The sequence below is a fragment of the Phyllobates terribilis genome, unplaced genomic scaffold (assembly GCF_046119375.1).
Source record: "Phyllobates terribilis strain yellow unplaced genomic scaffold, ASM4611937v1 Scaffold_2__4_contigs__length_985480577, whole genome shotgun sequence".
NCBI lineage: Eukaryota > Metazoa > Chordata > Amphibia > Anura > Dendrobatidae > Phyllobates > Phyllobates terribilis.
The window spans coordinates 854,548,786-854,570,962 of NW_027362762.1; the positions used below are offsets into that span (position 1 = coordinate 854,548,786).

Genomic DNA, 22,177 nt, shown 5'->3' on the forward strand with positions numbered 1-22,177 from the left:
AACATAGCCTTAGTGTAATGCCCCCATTATGGCTTCATTACACTGCTGCTCTTGTGTCAGAAAGTAAGCAAGGTCCCTTCTGTGATATTAGACAGCTACGTTTCAGTTACCTGTGTTATTCCTCAGTTGATACTCCTGGAAATGTATAACAAAAATAAAAAAAATAAAAACTGTGTGCCATCATTCTAATTTTCGATAGAGATGAGTATACAAAGTCTGGCAACGTAAGAACTGATAGAGCCATTGATGAGGGGACTGGAAATGTTCAGTTGTCAATTTATTCATGCTTTTCCAGAAGGATGAACGGAGTTAGAAGATCTCCCAGATTTAGTAATTCATCTCCTTAACTAGTAGTTTTTTGGTAATGTTTTCTCAGCAATTTTACACAGTAAGGCTACGTACACATGATGAGTATTTGGTCAGTTTTTGATGTTGCATATTTTCTGCACCTGTTAGGTTACTTACATTTTTTCATTGCATTTTGAGTGGGTTTTTTTACATGTGTTTTTATATAGTTTCTTTGATGCTGTAGTTTTTGTCTCTTATTGGAGTGTCATATTGTAAATAAAGCCAGTTTGTTTTTTAAGACTACTTATTATTTGGCTTTGACAAAACAGTTTCCGCAGGTGATTTTGCGCATCCAATGTAGTTCTATGGGGAAAATTCGCACATAAAATTCAGCATATCCGCAAAATAAATTGACATCTTGCAGATTTCAAACACGCACCGCAGGTCAGTATATGAGGTTAAAAAAAAATAAAAAAAAAAACACAGTGGGCATGAGATTTCTATAAATTCTATACACTTTACTGGAACTGTAAGGTTAAGTTCCCACAACGAGTTCTTGGGTGAGATTTTGAAGCGGAGCAATTTCGCTGTGCAAAAACGCAGTGTGTTATAGGTCAAGCGAAGAGGATGGGATTTATAGAGCTCTCAAGCAGATTGTGGGCATGTTTTTTTAGGGGTTTTTTGTGTGTTTTTTTTCACAGCGTAAACTGACCTGCGGTGTGTGATTGAAATCCGCAGCATGTCAATTTCTCATTCGGGTATACAGAGATTTAGGAGCGGATTTTCTGCATAGAATTACATTAGAAGAGGAAAATCTGCAAGTGAAAAATGCATGTGCGTTTTTAGTGAATTTCCACTGCAGAAATGCACTAAAAATACATGTGATTTGCACATGACTGTATAAATAAAGTTTTGTCTAAATCAGAGAACAGGAAGTATAAAAAAAAATAAAGCAAATTTATATAAAGCATGACAAACCAAGATTGATAAAAAAAAAAAAAAAATGGCAGAAACCGGTATTTTACCTAATTGGTGCAGAAAATCTGCAACGTCAAAAACTCTCCAAATACTCAAATACTGGAGGCAAAGGGACATTTCTAACTTGTACAGAAATCGGGATGATACAGAAAGGCCTGTGCGACCTATAAGTTGTATCTGCCACTTCCTCCATTACATTACCACATCCTAATGACAAAAATGTGACCAATTTTTCATTCAAGGCCAGACAAAACAAAATCAGGAAATGTCACAATCCTTACCCATGAGAGGCAGGGAAAATTCACATCCCATAAATATAAGTTGCTCTTGTGGGACTACAAGTAGCAGGGGGTGTCTCTACCAATATGGTCGGTAACAGAGCATGGGAATAATTTTCAGACATGAATAAACTAGAAATATCCCAGTAGCTGTGAGACGCTCACTATCCAGCCATCTGTTAACCTTCCCGTGAGGTCAGGAGACACCTGTCCGCAGTCTTCGAGGAATTGTATACCAGTTCAATAAACAAGGTTTTGGGAGAAATGTTCTAGGTTATATGGTGCTGGTGCCCCCTTGTTTTTTGGATTGTTGCTGCCAAGAAACAATATATATCAAATCAAGCACCCATCTAAGTTTTTATAAGTCAAGTTTACAAGAGTATAAAGAAAAAAAAAGTCACATTTTAATCCAGAAAAAAACATGATTTTTCATCTGTATTGTCATCCATATGCCATCATTTCTAGGCATCAGTGATTAATAAATCAAGACAAGACCAAATACAGTTTCCTAAGATAATGATGGCAAAGTATTCGGAAAAATCGGATGGTGTACGGTTGATCCATATGGGATACAATGTTTTTGCGCATCTGTAGACTTGAACAGGAGAGTCTTATCTGAAATGCAGAGGCGAATAGTGCATGCTGGGATTTTTATTTTATTTTTCACACGGACATTCAGCTCATGGGGGAAAAATGGTAAAAACCCAATAACATTGAAAAACATGGGTCCCAGAGAGGCCCAAGTGAGATCTCTTTTTTTCCCCCATGAACAGCACTTTGATCGAAAACCCGATCGTGTGAAGTACCCTAACCAAAAGATCAAAGACAACCAAACTAAAGTCAGATGAAGACCAGGCCTTGACCAGGGCTACAAAGTATATACAATGTAGGTGGCACTAAATTGGGCTAGTTCTTATTTATGAAACAGAGAAAACTGTATCAACTAATTCGGGAGCTGAAGTGATGGCCAATAAAAAAAAAAAAAAGTTGACACAGTAGGACACCACTGCGTCAGTGCAACTTAAAGGGGTATTCCCATCTCCAAGATCCTATCCCAATATGTAGTAGGTGTAATAATAATAATATTAGCAAATACTTCCAATTAGAAATGTAGTGCAGCATTTTTGATTCACTATGTCTCTTTCCTCATGTGCAGGCATTGCAGGACCTTAGGTATCCATGGGTACAACCACTAGCAGCTAGCTAACTAACTGTGACTTTATCAGTGGACGTAACCATGGATACCTAAGGTCCTGCAATGCCTGCACATGAGGAAAGATAGTGAATCAAAAATACTATACTACGTTTCTAATTGGAGGTATTTGTTATTATTATTATTACTACTACACCTATTACATATTGGGATAGGATCTTGGAGATGGGAATACCCCTTTAAGTTCAAGGCTATGTTTACATGGAGTTTAAGGTGGAGGGGTTGTTTTGGGTGCAGATCTGCTCTATAATCCTCCAAAATGCTTGGAAAACTCCGCCAGGTAGACAAAAACTCCGCCAGGTAGACAAAAACTCCGCCAGGTAGACAAAAAACCCCGCCAGGTAGACAAAAAACCCCGCCAGGTAGACAAAAAACCCCGCCAGGTAGACAAAAAACCATTTCCTGAAGCAGTTTCCACTTGAAAAATTTGTCACAGTTGTCCACCTAAAAATACTCTGTGTGAACATAGCTTTAGGCCACAAAAAGTGATGCACCCGCAATATGTCCGGAAACTGCGCCAACATGTGATTTTACTACAAACCAGTCAGTCAGTTTCCTAATGGACTGTTCACTGCTTTCTCTCCCAAAATTTAGATGATTCGACCACCGAATGATTAAAAGAAACTGTGGAGCCATAGGCTCCCGCCAGAGGTTGTGGTGAAGGCCCAGCTCGACGGGCTCTAGCGTCTGTGAGACTCCGAGCACGTTCTATTCTCATCAGTTTTGCGGATCAGACTCACACATTAAAGTCTATTGGGATCTCTTAAAAATGGATGAAAGAGGAGGATATTACTTCAACTTTTTATCTTTGTTTCATCTATTTTTAAACCATTGCTAAGAATCAGTGGATAAATAAAATTTCATATATTTTTCCTCATTCAGTCTTTTAAAAAAAATGAGAAAAAAAAAAGGATGGAACACGGATGACACACAGAAGAAAAATGGTTTATTTTTCACAGATGTAAAAAAAGAAACGGATGTGTGAATGTAGCCTTAGGCCACGTTCAAACATTAAGTATTTGGTCAGTATTTTACATTATTATTAAATATGTAGATTTTATTAGTATTTGTAAGCCAAAATTAGGAGTGGAACAAATCAGAGGAAAAGTATAATAGAAACACGTCACCACTTCTGTATTTATCACCCACTCCTGGTTTTGGCTTACAAATACTGATGTAAAATACTGACCAAATACTGAACGTGTGAACGTGGCTTTAGTCTAGTAAAACCAGTCTCCGTCCAAGCATCCAGCTCACAGATATTAGGAGGCCCTGACTCTTCAGAGAAACATGACATAATAGAAAACTTTACCCGATGATGTAAAAGGCTTTGAACTACTGAATCTTTTATAAAGTCGGCCATGGACATATCGCCCGATGGCTACTAAAAATGACAAATATTTTCTTGATAAGCACGGGAATATTTTAAAGAAACAGAACACTGCAGCAAAAACTAGCTGTATCAATAAAAGTATATAGACAGAAATGAAAGGGGGAAAAAAACCTTACTCAGGCCTCATTCACACGTCCGTATTTAAGTGTACGTGATAAAATGGTACGCGTCATCAGTGTTTTGGATCAGCATGTCATCAGTCCATTAAATATATACATTTACAAAGCTTCTCCTATACTTTGCAATGTTAAACAAGTACAGCACATGTGTGGAACACGGACCCTATCCGTGTGCTGTACAAATTTTTCCATGGACCCATAGACTTGTATTGGCCCTTGTCGTTCGTACTGCTGGGAGAAAACCGACACGTCTCCAAGATTTGCACGGACAAAAAACAGACATGAGAACAGCCCCAAGGACTATAATGACTACGTGTTGTATCTGTAAAAAAACATAGGTGTATCTGCCATACGGACGTGTGAATGATCAAATTAAAAACTGTATAAGAAAATTCTGCAAGCAGATCAATAGATTAAAAGTGGCCTTTGGTTGTGGCAAAACTGTATATTATCACAAAGAGCTGCAGCTCTGCAATTTGATTTTTGGACTCTTATTTTGGTTCTTATGAAGCCAAAAATTATTAAAATTTTGCCTACAATTTTTTCCTGAATTTGCAAGTTCTGATCGCATCTGTTGCCCATAGAGGGAGGTTTTGGCAACAAGGTTGCAACAGTTATCATTAATTATTAATGCCATTATTTAGCTGTATTATGTTAAAACAAAAAAAAAACATCTATATGGCCAGAAAAAAAATTACACTTGGGGCCTTAAAGATCATATAGTACTAAAACATAAAAAAAGCCCCAAAATCGAGAAAAAACTGTAATAAAAGCAAAACTAGAAACAGGAACATCAAACATAATAATCTCCAAAACACAAGTTATTGCTTGGAAACTGAAAGCCGTCCTCCCTTCCGGCTTGTGCTGCGATCAGAGCTAATGACAATTCTTCTTTCCACATAAAATATAAAAAAATAAAAGTATATATTAAAAAAAAAAGGAGATTGAAAACATTGACCCTAATTAGCCCAAATAAAGGTAAAATGAAGTACACCAAATTAGTGATACAAATATTAAAAAACCTCTATGTTACTACTTTAAACAGGCCGTGATTAAAGACATAATAATTAGGAGCGATGACAAAGCGTTAGCAGCCTGGGAGCTTCACTTAGTTAATAGTAATTGGTCCTAGAAATAAAAAAAATAAAAAAATGGATCTAAAATAAAAAAAGAAAAGAAAATATGGCCTCTGGAAAGAAGACGTTTCAGCAGCATAGACAGGCCTGCGATGCATCGAGAGCCAGCGCTAAGAATAGTCTACGTCTGCAAGCTGGGCCTGATTAGACGAGAGACCGGCTGCCAAGTCTATTGTGTCAAAATCACGAATTTAAAAAAAAAAAAAAAGGTCTGAAAATTCTGTACTTTGAGATTAGAGGGATAAAAGACAAATGCCCCCTCCTCAATTAATATTTGTACCTTACCGCAGCCCAAGAGAATAGGAAACCTTAAGAAGCAGAACCAGGGAGTGAGAGAGAGCGCAAGAGCTTTCCGGCCAACGGAGAGAGGTACTGAAATGTGAGAGCAGGCCTATGAGTCAGTTTCCCTAACGCTGCAGCTCCAGTCAGGGGACAGCTGCACTGATACTGGCTTCCTAAATATAGTTTAGGAATGCTCGGGGGGGGGGGGGGGGCAGCCATAACGTGTCCTGCAGTTGCTGGGACCCCGCAGTTTACCCACCTTGGTCTACCAGCGGGCAGAGAGAGGTTTCCTCTGAGCGACTGAGGGTAGGGGCGAGATGCAAAAATGGAACGTTTCACACAGGAAGGAAATAAGAGAAGTCACAGGAGTTTCTACCATTGTGGTGGTGCACGGTATCATTAACCATTGGGCTGCCAAGCTGTATACACCAGCAAGCTTCATTACCGAGACCACCATCTCAAGATTAGATATTACATAAATATCTCACCCAACCACAGGCTGGTGAATGGCAGACGCTCATCATAAGGGCCATCTAAAAAACAATGTTCCGCTTTCTTTATATGCTAGCTAATGTAAAAGCAAAAGAATGAGAATAGAAATAAAAAAAAAATTAAAGAAAAAAAAAGCTAATTTTCTCCGCCATTTCTTCCACGTGCTAAAAAGGGCAGTCAGGTGAATATTATTTCCAGACATGATGCCGCAATAAAACTGAAAAGGGTACGGCCAGATACTGAGGGCAGCATGGCCAACGCCGCGATGGTCAATTAGCACATGATTTTGGTTCGCAATTGTGGAGTTATTGGCCATTCACCATACCATCCGGCGGTACCCTTAGGCCAAAAATTTATTTGGTAGCTTTATTTTTTATTCATGAAAAAAGATTTTTTTTTTTTTTTTTTTTTTTTATACTGCTTCAATATACTGAAGCCAAAATGGCTTGTGTGATTTCAGATTTGGGCTTCATTCAGACAGCTATTACATGGAGCCATATAAGCATTCCTATTACATCGCTGAGTCCCAGGATGATGACCTACCAACCAGAACTAACAGCGTTGTAGATCCCCATGATGCGGTTAGTTGGGGTCATAAAACCTGCGGTCAGACCGGGATTTAATATTAAATGAACCCCACCCTCCCTCTTTCCCTCCCCCCCTCAACACCACATTCTGAAAAAGTCTAAAGAGGGGCTTCACACCTGGCAGATTAGTTTCTGATAAGTTTGACAATGTCACTGATTTGAAAAAAAAATTGCAAAAAGTCCATTAAGTGTGGAAGCGATTTTCGGTTGCAAAAATATCTGCTTCATGTGAATATTGCCTTAGGCTGGCGTAACAAGCCGAACCCTAACATCTTTACAGCCGATGTCCCACATCTACAGACTGTGATTGCATCAGAACACCCCACCTGACCGGTGATTCTCCCAATTTTAGCGACCAGCTTCATATAGCCCTATGAGGCAGTCCGTCAGGTGAGGGGATCCGGCGGGCGGTCCAGGTCTGTGTGTCACTGACGTGTGACGCTGGCCTATTGGCGTTTTTTCATGGTTGTGAATTTAGTTTTGGGTGGAGTAGAATTTCTTACAAATGTATGGGCTCCATGTTGTATAGACAATTTATTAAATGTTGCAAAGTTTCTCACAGGAATATAGAAAGTTGTTTTTTCTTTGTTCAGAAATTGCATTACAATAAATATATTTTATGTTCTAAATGAGCAAATAATATTCGTATTTGACTGCATGGGCCATCATGTGTTGCTATGATCAAATGGCTGCACATTTTTTTCCAGCATCCAAATGGCCGCAAGTTCCAGCCGAATTGCAAGGCTAAGAGCATCAAAGATCCCCAAGATATCCTCAGGGCCAGTGGCGTACATCCAATGGCGGCAGACCACGCGACTGCTATGGGGCCCGTGAGCCGGGGGGGGCCCATAGCAGTCCAGGGGTGGACATACCGCCGCCGGTGCAGCTGCGCCGGGTCCCCACCATGCAGCTGCACCAAGGGGCCCGCAAGGTGCAGCTGCTCCCTGCACGCGGCGATCAGGGAGCGATCCCCGCAGCTCCGCTGCTGTCAGGAGGAGAATAGCAGCGGAGCTGGAGGGTTCGTCCTCTGCTTCCTCCCTGACCCAGGCGCGCGCGGCTTGATGACGTCATCATGCAGCGCGCGCCTGGGTTAGGAAGAAAGCTGCCGGCAACCAGGAGGATGCTGCTGCAGGGGAGCGAGCTGAGGTAAGTTGTTTTTTTTTTTACTGAAATGCTGGGGAGCAATAATGGGGCTGGGAAGAGCAATAATGGGGCTGGGAAGAGCAATAATGGGGCTGGGAAGAGCAATAATGGGGCTGGGAAGAGCAATAATGGGGTTGATGGGGCCGGGAAGAGCAATAATGGGGTTGATGGGGCCGGGAAGAGCAATAATGGGGTTGATGGGGCCGGGAAGAGCAATAATGGGGTTGATGGGGCCGGGAAGAGCAATAATGGGACTGGGGAGAGGGCTGATGGGGCCGGGGAGAGCAATGATGGGGCCGGGGAGAGCAATGATGGGGCCGGGGAGAGCAATGATGGGGCCGGGGAGAGCAATGATGGGGCCGGGGAGAGCAATGATGGGGCCGGGGAGAGGAATGATGGGGCCGGGGAGAGGAATGATGGGGATGGTGGGGCTGTGGAGAGCAATGATGGGGCCGGGGAGAGCAATGATGGGGCCGGGGAGAGCAATGATGGGGCCGGGGAGAGCAATGATGGGGCCGGGGAGAGCAATGATGGGGCCGGGGAGAGCAATGATGGGGCCGGGGAGAGGAATGATGGGGCCGGGGAGAGGAATGATGGGGATGGTGGGGCTGTGGAGAGCAATGATGGGGCCGGGGAGAGCAATGATGGGGCCGGGGAGAGCAATGATGGGGCCGGGGAGAGCAATGATGGGGCCGGGGAGAGCAATGATGGGGCCGGGGAGAGCAATGATGGGGCCGGGGAGAGCAATGATGGGGCCGGGGAGAGCAATGATGGGGCCGGGGAGAGCAATGATGGGGCCGGGGAGAGCAATGATGGGGCCGGGGAGAGCAATGATGGGGCCGGGGAGAGCAATGATGGGGCCGGGGAGAGGAATGATGGGGCCGGGGAGAGGAATGATGGGGCCGGGGAGAGGAATGATGGGGCCGGGGAGAGGAATGATGGGGCCGGGGAGAGGAATGATGGGGCCGGGGAGAGGAATGATGGGGCCGGGGAGAGGAATGATGGGGCCGGGGAGAGGAATGATGGGGCCGGGGAGAGGAATGATGGGGATGGTGGGGCTGTGGAGAGCAATGATGGGATGGTGAGGCTGGGGTGAGCAATAATGGGGCTGATGGGGCTGGGGAGAGCAATAATGGGGCTGATGGGGCTGGGGAGAGCAATAATGGGGCTGATGGGGCTGGGGAGAGAAATAATGGGGCTGATGGGGCTGGGGAGAGGAATGATGGGGCTGATGGGGCTGGGGAGAGGAATGATGGGGCTGGGAAGAGCAATAATGTGGCTGATAGGGCTGGGGAGAGCAATGACTTGTTGCTGGGAGAAGCAATGATGGAGGTGCTGGGACAGAGCAATGATGGGGGGATGGGACAGAGCAATGATGGGGGATGTGGGACAGAGCAATGATGGGGGATGGGACAGAGCAATGATGGGGGTGGTGGGAGAGAGCAATGACGGGGGTGGTGGGACAGAGCAACGACGGGGGTGCTGGGACAGAGCAACGACGGGGGTGCTGGGACAGAGCAACGACGGGGGTGCTGGGACAGAGCAACGACGGGGGTGCTGGGACAGAGCAACGACGGGGGTGCTGGGACAGAGCAACGACGGGGGTGCTGGGACAGAGCAACGACGGGGGTGCTGGGACAGAGCAACGACGGGGGTGCTGGGACAGAGCAACGACGGGGGTGCTGGGAGAGAGCAATGACGGGGGTGCTGGGAGAGAACTATGATGGGGGTGCTGGGAGAGCAATTATGGGGGTTTCACTTTGCTCGTACTGTGAAGCCTTGTATGTTTTCCGTGTGCACATAGCCTTACAGTTAATTGGGGAGAGTCACAGAGACTGAATAATTTATATTATTTGCCGGTGCAGATTATAGTTAATGGGGGGCACAGTGCTGCTTATCACTTTATATTTTGATTACTAAGTGGCTAATAGTATATTAATGGGGGGGTACATATCTGTATTCAGGGGCGCAGAGCGGGGGAGACACATGTATGCATGCAATATGTGACCTTGTTATTTTCTAGGCTGAAGATCATCGTGACAAGACGAGTCGTGGCTGGGAGATGTCGACATGAAGGTCTGACCAGATGGAGAAGAAGCAGCAGAAACCGACTCTGATCAGACGAGACGTCAGCGGTAAGTGCCTGGATGTAAATATTATTCTGTATCTGCACTGTGTGACTTGGAGTGATAATGTTATCTGTAAAATCCCTTAGGCCACATTCTCACATTTGTGTGAAATGTCCGTGTGCTGCCAGATTTTTTTTATCTCATGGTCCACAGACTCGTACAGTTTTATAGATCCATTCACACTTCCATGAAAATCACGTATCTGTGAATGAGATCTAAGAGGGTCAGAGAATGTCCTGTTCTGATCCGATTTTGAGGATTAGAATAGGACATGCTCAATGCGTCAGTAAAACAGCACACCGACACTGCACACAGATGCAGGAATGTAGCCTTATTATGTATAGCACAGTCCCTTAGTATATAGTGTACTCACTTATTATGTATAGCGCCATCCTTAGTTATATAGTTTCCTCTTTTATTATGTATAGCGCCGTCCCTTATTATGTACCATCCTCTCTAGCGGCTCACAGTTGGGGGATCATACTGTGTTGGGGTCAGCATACTTTACCCTGGGAGTTGAGGTGGGGTACAGTAGGGTCATTATACTGTGCATGTGGAGGAATTCACCATGGGGTTTCATACTGTGTTTGGGGGGCCCTTTTATTGGAATCACACTTAATGGGGCAATGAAAGAGAGATCTAGGACGTCAGCAGGAGGAAAATTACTATGTAAAGGATGGAAAGTTGTGAGATCTGATCTTTGGTGACCCCGACAATTATTTACATTTTTTTTTTGGGGGGGGGGGGGGGTGGCCAATTAGAGCTTCTGCTATGGGGCCCCATGATTCCTATCTACGCCCCTGCTCAGGGCTCATGCAGACGACCGTATTATTTGTCCGAGTGTAATCAGAAAAAAAAAACGGCTCACACTCGGACCAATGTTATTCTATGGGGCCGTGCACATGTCCGCAGCATCCCTGAGTTGGATCCAATATTCGGATGCCCTCGGCCATGCAAGTCAATGAGTCTATGGAAAATTTTGGACTGCACTCAGATGACATTTGAGTGCAGTCCAATTTTTACAGACTGACAGAATGGAGAAAATGGAGAAATTTTTTCCCCCATCTTCTCCTTCTCCGAGAGAATCAGATCACATTGATGAGTTTTATCAGAGTGTGATTAGCATAATCGTCCCGATACTCCCAAATGAAAGAATATATGCGGATCTGCGTAGTTCCATCCTGAGTGGAGAGAAAGTGTCAGTGCTCAACCTCCATCACATGCATAATCTATGGAACAGCAGGAAAAAGAAAAGAAATCCAGCAGTCCCATAGACAGTGAATGGCGCATAGGCCAAGCATGAGCACCTTCGCTCCATCCAAGATGGGGTTCTGTGGAGCATGGTTCCCAAGCCATGTTCTCAGGATATCTGTGGTCCCAGCAATCAGTAAATTATCCCCTATTATATGGATAGCGGATATCTTAGGCCGAATTCAGACGTCCAAGTATCACGGTCCGTGTGTCATCTTTATTGGAAGCTATGAGGTCAGGAAACGCACGGCCAGTCCGGGCCGTACATGGACCGTGATTCAGACGTCTATATCCGGTCTATTGTTTTGGGGAAAATCCTTTTAACGGCCCATGACACTTATAATGAGTGAGTTTACACACAGGTGGCCATGTTTGCTTGTGTACGGGTGCTCTATTCCTTACATTACTGGAGCCAACAAAAAAAAAAAAATCATTCAAGTACTTTCCACTCACTGGTACTGAAAGCTCAAGCCTGATAAAAGCCCTCAGCAGAGACGGCCTATTGTTAGGGCTTTTTAATAGTTCTGCGCACCTAGCAATGCGTAAGAGGATTTTTCAGTTACGCTACATGCCGGATTTGTTCAAAAAAATTAAAAAAAAAAAAATCAGAGAAAGGAAACCCAATAGTGCTCCAAGCAATGACCACACACAGGGTTACTGCACCATCTTGTGGCAACATGTGAGCACTACAACAGTGATTGCTATACATTTGTGCCTAGGACTCACCGTGATTTACTAATCATGTCTTGTTAGAGCCGATATATATATATATATATATATATATATATATATATATATATATATATATATATATATATATATATATATATATATATATATATATATATATATATATATATATATATATAGATTATATATATATATATATATATATATATATATAGATTATATAATATATATATATATATATATAGATTATATTATATATATATATATATATATATATATATATATATATAGATTATATTATATATATATATATATAATATATATATATATAGATTATATAATATATATATAGATTATATAATATATATATATATATATATAGATTATATAATATATATATAGATTATATAATATATATATATATATATAGATTATATAATATATATATATATATATATATATATATATATATAGATTATATAATATATATATATATATATATATATATATATATATATATATATATATATATATATATATATATATATATATATATATATATATATATATATATATATATATATGAATACAAAGTGAACAGACAACTGATTAAAGATCTGAAGAGGATTTATTTTTTAAAAATAATTAAAAAGGAGTATCCCCCATCTGATAAAATGATGGCATATCAATAGTATATGCCACCACTCTATGGTCGGTGGAGGTCCCACTACTGGGCCTTCTAATGGTCCTGCTAGATGGTGTGGTGACAGCACACACACAAAGCTCCATCCTCCTGCAGCAGGCTGCCAATACTCATATCTTAAAAGAGTTACTATACTTTCAAGTAACTTTTCAGACTAAGCTACCCTATATGACTTTTATCCTGCATTTTCATCAGTTTTTCCGTCTGCAGGATCGATTTCTAATTGAAAATCTACTGGCAGCTTGGGAAGAGGAAACAAGCTGCAGCGATCTCTTACATAGACAGCACATAGAGCGAGATTACAGTCCTTCATTCATTTTCTATATTCATATTTTAGCACATGGGAGACAAGCAATAGCAATATGGAGGATATTGTGCAGCTGAGCTATCTGGATATGAATCAGATCTGGGGTGAGGTAAATGACTTGTTAGAAAGCTTATCTTTATAGTTCATTCTCTGCCTGTTTCCTCTCCCTGCTCCTCACTCCATAGAGTATAATGGTCTGTGTCTCGGTGAGCTTGAGGACCATTATCTTAGTAAGTTGGAATAGAGTTGTTTTTCCCAGCATGTATGACAAGTTGAGGAAACAGGGAAAAGAAGAAGTGTCTGATAAGTGGGGAGGCCGATTTCTCTGATAAGATAGAATACAAAAAGTATCTTACATTGTATTATTGACTTTGAGTTTGTTGAAAGTAAAATTTCATGTTAATAGTACACTCCAGAAAAAAAAACAGATCAATGTACAGTTAAATGATCATACTCAAGACGTTCGCTGCTTGTTCAGTGCACTATTTACACAGGCTGAAAAACAATGATGGGGACAGAGCCATATTGTTCCCTTAATGTATCATGCTATCAGCAGCACCTCCTCAGTTTACAGGGGATGATGTGCTGCAGACAACAATGACTGTTTAAGTCGTGCAAATGTATTATAAATGTAAGAGTTGTATATTTAAATACCTGATCCTGCAAACAAGAAAACCTTTTGACTACTCCGACAACCCCTTCTTAATCACCATAGTTCCTACATGTAAAATAAATAGCAGCTATACTCCAGTTTGAGCACCATTTCAGTGGCACTCCTGGGGCTTGCGTGATTTTATGTCACACAAGCCCTGCAGCCAATCAGCAGTCGCTGCACTTTCACCTCCTTCGAACATAGCTGACATCCATGGGAATTCAGAGAGCAGCAGCTCTCCCTTATTCCAGGTGTCCGTTTAATCTGAAGAAAGTGAAAGGGAAGCAAATGCTGATTGGCTGCAGGGCTTGTGTGACATAAAAATCACATGAGCACCAGGGTGAGCCTCTGCTGACATCGCTGGAATGGTACCCAACCCGGAGGAGAGTTTAACAGCTAACAACCTCTTTAAAGAATATTGAGGCTTTTTTTCACCCTTTAATAAATGCACAAGTTTAACAACTGCAAGATACAGTTGACAACTGCAAGATTAAGCTTAAATTCTCACTTTAACCTTGTTTCCCCTCAATTGCAGTCATTGCACTTTCAATTTTGTAGAAGTGTACATATCAATTTACCCATTGGTAACATTACTGGTAAGATATATTAAAGCTATAAAAGTTATATATACTGCATAAAACATAAAAAAGGTCCACACACAACTACAAATGCAGATCAGGTTATTGGCACTAGAGGGCGACAACACACAGCATTACACCCGTCCATTAATAGTTCTACACAAATTTTTTTTCCAGAACTTTTTATCATTTTATGGGGATTTTCAGAATTTTAGAATTCCATGAACTCCAGAGATATGAATAAATTCTACATTTTTTTTTTTACATTCCATATACAATATGACATTCCTCCATTTATCTGTGAAGATCATATTTACGATAGCAAAAGAAATATTAAAACTTTAGAAAACCACAATCGCTGAGACTTATCAATAAGTGGCCATCATTTTAAGAGGGCATGAATTTAATCTTGACAGCAGGAAATGGATTTTCAAATGTAATAATGCGTTTTAATAGGAGTTTATTTTTCAACATAAAAAGAAATATCAGGAAATTAGAAAAATACAGAGTGATGGATATTTCTTGAGAAGTAGAACGATTTCTACTATGCTGAACAATGGAGTTTAGTGGGGGGGGGGAAAGTGTGTTGGATCAGATTTTCATTCATTCTTCAATGTGTCAGTTTTTACAATCAGTATGTTATATAGTTTTTTTTACACGCAAAAAAAAAAGAAAGAAAAAAAATCGGGTTTCCCCAAGCTTCTCCCAGCAGTAAGATGGACACACAGATGCAACACAGTTGCCATTAGTGTGCTGTCCAACTTTTTCATAGACTTAAGAAAAATAACACCCAACATACACATGTGAAAAAATGTATTAAATATAATGGATATGGATACCTTTGGGAGCATTTTTTAACCTAAATGCATGCATTTTTGCCAATTAATAATTTTTGCAATTCGGTTTCATTAAACATTTTGCATAGTTCGCCTTCAATAGTTTCTGTGATGCATTTTCTATTGGTGGCTACAGAATAAGTTAACTAAAAATGCATTAGCGAGCTCATACGGATAAACTCTCCCATCACTCCCTCTTCTGAGCTCCAGCTCTTATGACCACAAAGTTCAGCTCAACATTCATTCGGTCATAAATCAGCTGGGAGGAGCTCAGAAGAAGGAAGACAAGGGTTCTAAACTCTCCAGTCAGGATAAATTCACTGACAAATACTCTTTTAACCCATTCTGCAACAGGGATTCCTTATTTTTCCTCCTTTAGAAGAACACAAACAGAAGCAGCAGAGGCAAGGATAAAAAATATACAGCAGTGCAGCTGTGAATCCAGCTCTGGGATACTCTAACTAGAATCTGAACACTGTCCTCCTCCCACCGCCCCTTTCCATAGACAAATAAGTTCTGTAACCTGACCCCTGACTGTGCTAGCTGTCTGTCTTATCTTGAATATGATGGATTTGAGCTTGTTTTTATAAGTGATAAGTCAGGAAATGGGGGGGGGGGGGCGGGGTGTAACTGGGGAAGTGGCTCATAAGTGGAGAAAGAATCAGATTTATCTAATAAAATATATTACATAGGTATCTTTTATTCCCTTCCACTGCTGATTTATGCAAAGATTGTTTCACCTGCAGTTCCAACTTCCAATGGTCACAGCAGAGATAGGCGGCTAATTAACACTTCCGTCATTGCTCGCCATTGAGTGGGTGCAACAGGACAATTAGGACAATCCATGGGGTCGGATCCTTGTTTTTAACCTCAGTCAAGGCAGTCAAGCCTGTCAGGAACCATAAATTTACACATATCAGTGGATTCAGTTGAAAGAAAGTAAAATTATCTCGTGATTTGATTCATTATAACTGGATTTCCCTACAAACTGTCCGCAGCTCTAGATAATGGTCAGACAGGGCAGACCCAAAACCTTCTGCAGACCAGGAGCCAATAATCAATCAAAAAGACTGCGATGAAATCTTTTGCTATCATCCTGTGCAAACATGCCTTTGAATATCTTAAGAAGGAGCGAAACGCTTGTTCATCAGGTGTTCAAATCCTTTAGGTATGGAAGAAAAAAAAAAAATTATGGTCAGCACATCTCCCAATGTAAATATGTAAAATGCTGTATGGGGACTGTATCAGGCTACGTTCCCATAATGAGTTTTTTGGTGATTTTTTTACACTGCATATTTAAAAATGTAAGTAATCTAGGGTGCAGAAAATCTGCAACATCAAAAACTCACCAAAAGATCATCATGGGAACGTAGACTTAGCAAACCCTTGGTCCCCATCATTGCTCAGAACAGGCTGGTAAAGGAGTCCTGAATGACTTGTTACATGGTCAATCAAGTGCTGACAGCTGATACATGGTGCCCCATATGCGCACGTAGGCAGTCCAGGGCAGTAGGCGGGAAGAACCCGCCGGGGATCTGCATGTCCGACTAGTCTACAGCGCGTCTCAGTCCCCGCAGCTATTAAAGTACCATATTTTTGGACTACAAGACCCACCTAGACGCATCCCCATCGTGCACACAAAAAATAAACAATTCCACTCACCTTCTTTACCTATACTCCAGAGTCCTGTTCTGCTGCCAGCAGCTGATCTCAGCATGTGAGCAGTGCATGAAGTCACTGCAATGTGCCCTCAGACGGTGAGATGAGCAGCAGGAATGGTCACTGCTCCCCGGAACTATGAACGTGGTAATCAGTGACTGTTCACTCTCCTTAATAGCATGCACAGTGTCAGCCCAGCCACGGTTTCCTGCTGGGCGATCACGCGTGACCGCTACTAAAAGGAATGAATATTCACTACTGCACATGCCTATGGGAGTGGGGAGCAGTGAATATTCATTCATTTTTAAACAGCAGGCACAGAGTTGGCTGGAGCGGGCACTTCCTGTGCCCGCTTCTCCGCCTCTGCCACTCCCCCCAACATCCACAGCCTCAGCCACATTTGGACTATAAGACGCACCCCTCACTTTCCTCTAAAATTTTGGAAAAATACGGTATATTTTTTGCTAAAACGCAGCAGTGTTTGTTTATACATGGATTGGGCAGCATGAATCAGCTGTTCCTTTTTAGGCTGTGTGCACACGGAGCATTTTTGCTGCACGGAATTGGCACAAAAACGCTAGGGAATCCTTATGCCAGCAAAGACAATATAGAATCCTGAAGTGCTGTGCACACGATCAGTATTTTTCCTTTCAGGAGTTGCTGTGCTTAAAAAAAAAAAAACGCAGTATGTAAATTCTGTGTGTGTTTTTCACCCATTGAATGCACTACAAAAAAAAAAAAAAACTCAAGCAAAAAACGCTTTGGATTTTCAGCTGCATTTTTGCTGCCAAGAGATGCAGAAATGTTGCATAAATTTCTTCACCAAATACACAATGTGTGCACATACCCTTAAGGAGGCAATGACAGGTCGAATTTAGCATGTCAGCCTTCGCCATAAGAAGCACTGGCCGAAATTACACAGTGGTGTAATGATAGTTGCAGAAGGTGCAGCTGAGTGTGCCAGTGTCTGCAGATCCAGCGGAGTTAATGGCAGCACTTCGCTCACTTCACTCTCATGCACAGCGATGTGCCATTTGTGAGGGGCACCTAACAGCGGGGCTGGGTTGCCATCACATCTTCATCAGACAGGCATTGCATAGCTGGCCAAGCCGCTACATCGGGGAGGCCAGGGCCAAATGTTGGAGAACGAATTGCGGGAGACAGAAGTCAAAAAATAAAATTATTTTTACTGAACATTAACTGGATAAGAGCTAGGTACATCAGATAGTAGGCACACTTCTTCACAAATGTTTTTCTTGCATTAAGCAGACATGGGCACTTCTCGTTTACATGTAATGACACTTCACTTCTCTAGTACTTCATACTCTTGCATACCATGACAACCTGGCAACCGATTATAGGAGACCGAATCTTCCCCTGTGACAGCTACTCTAAGATCCCAATTAACTAATGAGGACCCTGCTGCCGAGGAACGTTGGTATGACTCCTCACTAGAACCTTGAAAGTCCACTGTTCTCCGTAGGAAGGTTTAAGTGTCAATATGGCTACCATTGATTTCTTTCAATATACACAATTGAGCTTCCTTTCACTGTAGACAAAAGTTTCTAAAAGTAATTGTATTAGAAGTACATTAGTGCTTTCGATCCCCCTTTAAGTGGACCTTCTACTTCCACTTGGGTTAAGCTCTGTACAGTTTAGGTGGCCTCCATGGCCTGGGTTCCATGTGTCAAATGTCATTATATTTCCTTGGTCCTTAGGACGCAATACCTGATGTCATCTTTGCACACAAAACACTAACATGTCAGTCTGCCAACTGTCAGACCTTAGGTCTTAGGCTATGTTCACATATTGCGTTTTTGCTGCATTTTTATTCTGCAGCAAAACCTGATCTCTTGCCAGGAGGTTTATTCAGGATTTTTCTTGCTTTTTTGCTTGTTTTTTGGTGCATTTTTTTCCACTGTCTTTTTGACTCTTTATGCATGTACATAAAGTTCAGTTAATCTACTGAACGCTGTGCTCTAACTCACTCACTAACAGGAAGTAGTCTTCTGTCTTCCCCCATAGACCCTCCAATTCTGGGCTAATCCCAACTATTAACTATCTGTACCCAACTAAGTGCAAAGTGTCAAACAGCTAAACTCACACAAACAATGCAATGCATTATATCACAAAACATATTCAAGGGGTGGTGTGGGCAGCAACTCCACTTCCTTACAGAGAAGAAGTCTAGAGAGTTTTTTTCTGAGGCCCAATGGACTTCTCTTCCCAACGTACAAGTCTTCTAATCAGCTCCTACATACAGGCATAGTATGGCCTGAGCAGTAAGCCTATGTATCACCAGATTTCAAGTATAGTATAGTTTTTCAGTCTTCCAGATGACTAGAAAAATACTGGGCGTGCCACCATTAGATGCCAAACTTTGGAGCTAACCTCCCATACACTGCTGCCAGGAGAGAATACCCCCGTAATACAGTGCTAAGCAGAGGCACTGTGTGGCGGCACTAGTCGTGGGGATATCCTCTACTATTGCTCCTCCACAATACCGCGTATACTCGATCAGAGGCAGCAGGAAGGGCTCAGGATCGCTATGTCCAGCTCTGTTCAGCTGTAGTTGGGTGGCTACAACATCTTGTTGAATAGACAACTAAAGAAAAAAACTATTTCCATGAAAGAATATAAAATGTCTTATTTTTTTGCTGTCCCTATGACAACCCAAGCAGCTAACAAAAAGTCAGCCAAACCGGTTTCTGTCCTTTCCCATCTTGATAGTCCAGTTACAAAAGTATTTTGTTTTGCAAGTGACTTCTCGCTGATGTTTCCCAGAAGTAAAAATAATAGAAGGGCTAAACCTTTCCCAATGAGGAGAATGAACAAACAGTAAATGGTCACTGAGGCGCCGGAAAAATAACATTACGAGATCTGCGCAGTCAGAAAGTCAACACAAGTCCCGATATATAGTTACAGAGAAGACTAAGTGCATAGGCTATGTTCACACTACAGATTTTCTGTATAAGAGCACCTATTACAGTACAAGCATTGCAAAGGAGATTTTTCTTCAAGACTTATCCACATGTGTATAAAATTCACAAGGAAAATAACCGTCAGTGACTGCACAGAGTTTTTCTGGGGCAGGAACTGATCGGAAACTCTCCATATCCTCCTCCAAATCTTAAAAAAAAAAAATGGAGTATCTACTTAGTTTCTGCTGCGAAACCACTCGGAGTGTTTTTTGCACATAGCCAGGGTAGATTTTCAATCCACGGCATGTCAATTTATGTTCTGGATTTTCACTGTGGATATTACAAATATGCAAAGCAGGGGGGAAAAACCATGGCCAATCTACCAAAAAATTTTTTTTATAATATATATATATATATATATATATATATATATATATATATATATATATATATATATATATATATATATATATATATATATATATATATATATATATATATATATATATACACACACACACACACACACACACATACATATACACAGTACAGAACAAAAGTTTTCTCCATCTTCATGGCTATGAAAATTGTACATTCACACTGAAGGCATCAAAACTATGAATTAACACATGTGGAATTATATACTTAACAAAACAGTGTGAAACAACTGAAAATATGTCTTATATTCTAGGTTCTTCAAAGTAGCCACCTTTTGCTTTGATGACTGCTTTGCACACTCTTGGCATTCTCTTGATGAGCTTCAAGAGGTAGTCACCGGAAATGGTTTTCACTTCACAGGTGTGCCCTGTCAGGTTTAATAAGTGGGATTTCTTGCCTTATAAATGTGGTTGGGACCATCAGTTGTGTTGTGCAGAAGTCTGGTGGATACACAGCTGATAGTCCTACTGAATAGACTGTTAGAATTTGTATTATGGCAAGAAAAAAGCAGCTAAGTAAAGAAAAACAAGTGGCCATCATTACTTTAAGAAATGAAGGTCAGTCAGTGCAAAAAATTGGGCAAACTTTGAAAGTGTCCCCAAGTGCAGTTGCAAAAACCATCAAGCGCTACAAAGAAACTGGCTCACATGAGGACAGCCCCAGGAAAGGAAGACCAAGAGTCACCTCTGCTTCTGAGGATAAGTTTATCCGAGTCACCAGCCTCAGAAATCGCAGGTTAACAGCAGCTCAGATTAGAGACCAGATCAATGACACACAGAGTTCTAGCAGCAGACACATCTCTACAACAACTGTTAAGAGGAGACTTTGTGCAGCAGGCCTTCATGGTAAAATAGCTGCTAGAAAACCACTGCTAAGGACAGGCAACAAGCTTGTTTGGGCTAAAGAACACAAGGAATGGACATTAGGCCAATGGAAATCTGTGCTTTGGTCTGATGAGTCCAAATTTGAGATCTTTGGTTCCAACCACTGAGTCTTTGTGCGACGCAGAAAAGGTGAACGGATGGGCTCTACATGCCTGGTTCCCACCGTGAAGCATGGAGGAGGAGGTGTGATGGTGTGGGGGGCTTTGCTGGTGACACTGTTGGGGATTTATTCAAAATTGAAGACATACTGAACCAGCATGGCTACCACAGCATCTTGCAGCGGCATGCTATTCCATCCGGTTTGCGTTTAGTTGGACCATCATTTATTTTTCAACAGGACAATGACCCCAAACACACCTCCAGGCTGTGTAAGGGCTATTTGACCAAGAAGGAGAGTGATGGGGTGCTACGCCAGATGACCTGGCCTCCACAGTCACCAGACCTGAACCCAATCAAGATGGCTAAGCATCTCTGGGAACTCCTTCAAGATTGTTAGAAGACCATTTCCGGTGACTACCTCCTGAAGCTCACCAAGAGAATGCCAAGAGTGTGCAAAGCAGTCATCAAAGCAAAAGGTGGCTACTTTGAAGAACCTAGAATATAAGACATATTTTCAGTTGTTTCACACTTTTTTGTTAAGTATATAATTCCACATGTGTTAATTCATAGTTTTGATGCCTTCAGGGTGAATGTACAATTTTCATAGTCATGAAAGTACAGAAAAATCTTTAAATGAGAAGGTGTGTCCAAACTTTTGGTCTGTACTGTAAATCAGCAACAAATTTGTAGATTTTGCTGAGAAATATACGTCCCACGTGGATGTACTTTAAACTAAACATTGGGATCAAAGAGTAATAGATGAAGGAAAGGGGCAAAAATTGCCAGAACGTCTTCTAGTCGCCTGACTGATTCTTCTTGACTACCTCAATACATGTGTTCTCGATGGTGAGAGAGAAATAAGCTGCTGCCAGACTCCTCTAGCAACGGCTTATATTTAATGAAAACAAAGGATGTGGGATGTTAAATGGTTCTAGGGACAAGGACAAGTTCTGTTATTGCGACATTTTAGAGAAAACATACTTTTAAAAGTCAGTCAGGGATGATGCAACTAAGACTGTGCGAAAAGGCAGGCCTCTTCCCACCCCGCTCCCCATGATGGACAGGTCTGTATAACACAAACATAGAATGAGTGGGGCGGGGAAAAGGAGCTAGGAACCTAC

The 22,177-nt window shown here is 41.6% G+C and overlaps 1 protein-coding gene across 19 annotated transcripts in view; it reads right to left on the reverse strand.

Moving 5' to 3' along the window:
• MYO18A (myosin XVIIIA) overlaps positions 1-22,177 on the reverse strand; it is a 386,801-nt gene that overhangs the window by 262,471 nt on the left and 102,153 nt on the right. For 6 of the 19 annotated variants that reach the window (XM_073667927.1, XM_073667926.1, XM_073667924.1 and 3 more), the window contains exon 1: positions 5,691-5,799. The exons of the other annotated variants lie outside the window; for them this stretch is intronic. The gene's annotated coding sequence lies outside the window, so the exon portion shown is untranslated. Of the gene's footprint in view, positions 1-5,690; positions 5,800-22,177 lie in introns of those variants that run through there. 19 annotated transcript variants of the gene reach the window in all.